The sequence below is a fragment of the Chiloscyllium plagiosum genome, chromosome 19 (assembly GCF_004010195.1).
Source record: "Chiloscyllium plagiosum isolate BGI_BamShark_2017 chromosome 19, ASM401019v2, whole genome shotgun sequence".
In the NCBI taxonomy this organism is placed as follows: Eukaryota; Metazoa; Chordata; class Chondrichthyes; order Orectolobiformes; family Hemiscylliidae; genus Chiloscyllium; species Chiloscyllium plagiosum.
This window is the reverse complement of record NC_057728.1, coordinates 51,200,189-51,205,384: the sequence shown is the minus strand read 5'-3', so window position 1 is coordinate 51,205,384 and position 5,196 is coordinate 51,200,189. Positions and strand designations below refer to the sequence as shown.

General features: G+C 43.7%; 2 protein-coding genes across 2 annotated transcripts in view; one reads left to right on the top strand and one right to left on the bottom strand.

Moving 5' to 3' along the window:
• The window catches only part of c1qtnf13 (C1q and TNF related 13), a 13,674-nt gene extending 9,860 nt beyond the window's left edge, over nucleotides 1-3,814 (bottom strand). The window contains exon 1 of the mRNA XM_043709854.1: nucleotides 3,472-3,814. The gene's annotated coding sequence lies outside the window, so the exon portion shown is untranslated. The remainder of the gene's footprint in view (nucleotides 1-3,471) is intronic.
• pwp1 (PWP1 homolog, endonuclein) overlaps nucleotides 1-5,196 on the top strand; it is a 56,372-nt gene that overhangs the window by 28,630 nt on the left and 22,546 nt on the right. The window lies entirely within an intron of this gene.

Sequence of the window (5,196 nt, the reverse complement as noted above, 5' to 3'; positions counted from 1 at the left end):
TACAGCCGCAACATGACCTCTCAACTTCTGTACTCAATACTCTGACCAATAAAGGAAAGCATACCAAAGGCCTTCTTCACTATCCTATCTACCTGCGACTCCATTTTCAAGGAGCTATGAACCTGCACTCCAAGGTCTCTTTGTTCAGCAACACTCCCTCGGACCTTACCATTAAGTGTATAAGTCCTGCTAAGATTTGCTTTCCCAAAATGCAGCACCTCACATTTAGCTGAATTAAACACCATCTGCCACTTCTCAGCCCATTGGCCCATCTGGTCAAGATCCTGTTGTAATCTGAGGTGACCCTCTTTGCTGTCCACTACACCTCCAATTTTGGAGTCATCTGCAAACTTATTAAATGTACCTCTTATGCTCGCATCCAAATCATTTATGTAAATGACAAAAAGTAGAGGTCCCAGCACCGATCCTTGTGGCACTCCACTGGTCACAGGCCTCCAGTCTGAAAAACAACTCTCCACCATCTTTGAGCCAGTTCTGTATCCAAATGGCTAGTTCTCCCTGTATTCCCTGAGATCTAACCTTGCTAATCAGTCTCCCATGGGGAACCTTGTCGAACGCCTTACTGAAGTACATATAGATCACAACTACTGCTCTGCCTTCATCAATCATCTTTGTTACTTCATCAAAAAACTCAATCAAGTTTGTGAGAAAAGATTTCCCACGCACAAAGCCATGTTGACTATCCCGAATCAGTCCTTGCCTTTCCAAATACATGTACATCCTGTCCCTCAGGATTCCCTCCAACAACTTGCCCACCACCGAGGTCAGGCCCACTGGTCTATAGTGAGTTAAAAACAATGACAGCAGATGCTGGAAACCAGATTCTGGATTAGTGGTGCTGGAAGAGCACAGCAGTTCAGGCAGCATCCAAGGAGCAGTGAAATCGGCGTTTCAGGCAAAAGCACTTCATCAGGAATAAAGGCAGTGAGCCTGAAGCGTGAAGAGATAAGCTAGAGGGGGGTGGGGGTGGGGAGAAAGTAGCATAGAGGGGATGAAGGTGATAGGTCAGGGAGGAGAGGGTGGAATGGATAGGTGGAAAAGGAGATAGGCAGGTAGGACAAGTCATGGGTTAGTGTTGAGCTGGAAATTTGGAACTAGGGTGAGGTGGGGGAAGGGGAAATGAGGAAACAGTTGAAGTCCACATAGATGCCCTGCGGTTGAAGTGTTCCGAGGCGGAAGATGAGGCGTTCTTCCTCCAAGCGTCTGGTGGTGAGGGAGCGGCGGTGAAGGAGGTCCAGGACCTCCATGTCCTCAGCAGAGTGGGAGGGGGAGTTGAAATGTTGGGCCACGGGGCGGTGTGGTTGATTGGTGCGGGTGTCCCGGAGATGTTCCCTAAAGCACTCTGCTCGGAGGCGCCCAGTCTCCCCAATGTAGAGGAGACCGCATCGGGAGCAACGGATACAATAAATGATATTAGTGGATGTGCAAGTAAAACTTTGGATGTGGAAGGCTCCTTTAGGGCCTTGGATAGAGGTGAGAGAGGAGGTGTGGACGTAGGTTTTACAGTTCCTGCGGTGGCAGGGGAAAGTGCCAGGATGAGAGGGTGGGTTGTAGGGGGGCGTGGACCTGACCAGGTAGTCACGGAGGGAACGGTCTTTGCGGAAGGCGGAAAGGGGTGGGGAGGGAAATATATCCCTGGTGGTGGGGTCTGTTTGGAGGTTTCCTTGATCACAATTGATCTCTTTGAAACCGACGTACCCCTCGTTGCATTAGAGCCAGTCTCAATACCAAAAACTTGGCTGTTTGTGCTACATTTCCCTGAGAATCCATCACCCCCTACATTTTCCAAAACAGCATACCTGTTTGAAATGGGTATATCCACAAAAGACTCCTGCTCTAGTTGCCTACCTCGCTTACCCTTCCTGGAGTTAACCCACCTATGTAACTGTATCTGAGACTTTTCCCCATTTCTATTACTGCCATCCATCACATATTGTTGCTGTTGCAAAGTCATCGTCGCTTCTATTTGTGTCTCCAACCGATCCACTCGATCTGATAAGATTCGCATCCAACAGCATTTATGGCAGATATAAACCCTTAAACTCTCTTTAAACTCCCACATCTGACAAGAAGTACATATCACTGTCAAGGCCATTTTTGCTCCTTCACAATCTACAGACCCAGAAAATAACTGTCTTATTCCTCTACAAAACACTGCACCAGGTTAAATTAATAGCTATGGCTTATATTTTAAGTTTAATCAAGAGACTTATCTCCAAAAACATATAATCAAGAAAGAATCCACTGTACCCACTACTGCAGCCTTTCTCTTGGACAGACTTAAAACAACAATTAACTTATCTGATTCTGTGCTGTGAATTTCGCCCAACAGTTCCTCCAAGATTAGTTGTGAATTTCACTGTTTGTTAATTTTCCCAGATGCACGCCGATGTCCAGCGGTACACGAATTCAAACAGCAAAGGCAGTAACTGTGCAGGTTTTCTCTCTCTCTCTCTCTCTCTCTCTCTCTCTCTCTCCTGCACTGTCCTCACCATGTGCATTCTCTGACCTCCTTCAGCAAATGGGGCTTAGTATACTGATAATTTCAATCATGCAGTGACATTTGACTGGGGGCGAACGTGCACATGGCTATTTACACAGGTTCAATGACTAGGATTTAATCTGTTTAACCTGTACCTGGTCCTTGCAGAGTCCATTCTGTACATTGATCATTGAATCACCTGAAGTAGTGTTTCACAAGTTAGTTTTGAATTCTGTTCTCTGCCACCCAAGCCCCACTTCAAACACTGGCCACATCCACTGCTCCTTTTGATCAGCAGGATAATCTGGTTGAAGCTTAGAATACTGAGAGGCTTGGAAAGAGTGATGTGAAGATGTTGTTTCCCCTTGTGGGAGAGACGAGGACCCGGGGGCACAACCTCAGAGTGAAGGAAATAACCCTTGAGAACTGAAATGAAGAGCAGTTTCTTCAGCCGGATCTGTGGAATTCATTGCCACAAAAGGCTCTGGAGGTCCAGTCATTGAGTGTATTTAAGACAGAAATGGATAGGTTCTTGATTGGTAAGGGGGTTCAAGGGTAACAGGCAGGAGAATGGGGTTGAAAAACATTTCAGTTGTGATTGAAACTTTTGCAGCATTCAACGGGCTGAATAGCCAATTCTGCTTCTATATCTTGTCGTTTTTAGACCCAATGGAACAAACACATGACATTACCAGCCCCTCTTAGTCCTCAAAACATCAATCATTTCACTTTTTGTCTGTTTGAATCAATTCCCTCTTTTAGCTGTTGCTGCACCAAAATCATTTCAATTCTCAGTCCTGTAGGTTTATTTGTTACGGTGCACATGGCTGTCCTACTAAACTGTTATAATGTATACTCTGGCTTCATTACTGGGTTAAACAAAAGAACCAATTATAAATAGCGAATAAACATTCATTCAGAAAATTAAAAATAATCCTGTAGTGTTTAGAAAAAGTAAATATACTTACAAGAAGGGCAATAGGATTTTGATCTGTGAAGCGGTGGAATATAAATACTGAATAATTAAAATGCAGACTACTCTTATTGAAGCTCTCTGTTTCTGCAGGCTTGTGAATACAAGGTCAGTGCTATGTCTTTGTGGATTTCTCATCGCCTTGTATGAGGCGCACTTTTGTACATTCTGGTTTACATGTTAGTGTTTAGTGCCAACTGAATAAAAGGTGCCATGTACCATTAAGAATAGGGATCAGCAAACTAAATTCCCAAAGTATTCATTTTGTTCATCAGCATTCCAACAGCTTACCATCATTCCACTGTAGTGTAAGCTCATTCCACTAAAACACTAATTTTAATATTGTTGCTGATCCTCTTATTAGTCTGAGGAGGAGCTTTAACTGAATGTTAGTCATGGCGAATCTACAAGTGATGTTTGAATATTTAAAGGTGCTTTTACTTGGTCCCATGCTGTTGACAGGCCCTAGTTATACACTTCTTTATGAGCATTTGAGATATGTGTGGGTGATGTATGTATTTGAGCCATAGTCATCAGCATCAGGGTCTAGGTGCAGGGGCAAACATTTAAGACCAAGTCAAAGGCCCTTCTTATAAGAAATATTTTCTATTTTAATTGTTACATTCACAGCAAGATTGCCCTGATGTTGATCATACCCTGTTTTCAGTTCAGTGGGAATACAGTCCCTCCTCAGTCTAGGGCTTAACCTAGTTCAATTCCTATATAAACAATTCAGTCTGAATTGCCCTGTGCAATGGACTGGCAAAGTACTCAATTGCATCAGAGCCACCTCAGATATCCAAGACAGCCCACTGTTACCTCTTCAAAGGAACTGGGGAAGGGCAATAATGCCAAAGGTGCCTATGCTCCAAGAATTTTATACTGTTTAAATTATTTACAGCATTTGTATTTAAGTTGTGTGCTTTGATCTTGCGTAATTCCCCTGCTGTTGGCATTGGCTGGAAACAAGGACTTGGATTGGCGACAAAGATTTCATATGACTCAAGAAGTCTGTGAGCAATACAGTCAGATTGCATCTGATAAACAAATTCTCCACTCAGAGTGAGCAATTCTGTTAACAGTCTTGGACAGCAATGTAAACAACTGTAAAGCATTTTTCCAAGCTGGGTGCCTGTAAGGAATCTGTTGCATGTTTCAGTGAGCAAATAGAATTGTTAATGCGTGATGCAAGGGAATTGCAATGTGATGTTGGAACTAATGAAAATCATTGAAGTTTGTTGTGCACAGTTAACCATCTTCTGTCTAACTTGATTGTCTTGTTTCTGTTTCCTGGGTTCCAGAAAACCGCAGGAAGATTAGCTTTTTCCTCGTTTCCGGTGAAATTTTAAATTGGCTTCAAAGCAATCCCCTTCCATTCACAATTTTTAAGTCTGATCCCCAGAGAAGGTAATTACAGGCCGTTGCCTGCCAGTGTGCAATTTGCCCACAGGGAGTGCAGCGTAGGTTCACGAGGTCAATTCCTGGAATGGCAGGATTACCTTACACCGAAAGACTGAAGCGACTGGGCTTGTATACCCTTGAGTTTCGAAGATTGAGAGGGGATCTGATTGAGACGTATAAGATTATGAAAGGATTGGACACTCTGGCAGTAGGAAACATATTTCCACTGATGGGCGAGTGCCGAACCAGAGGACACAGCTTAAAAACACAGGGTAGACCATTTAGGACAGAGCTCAGGAAAAACTTCTTCACCCAGAGA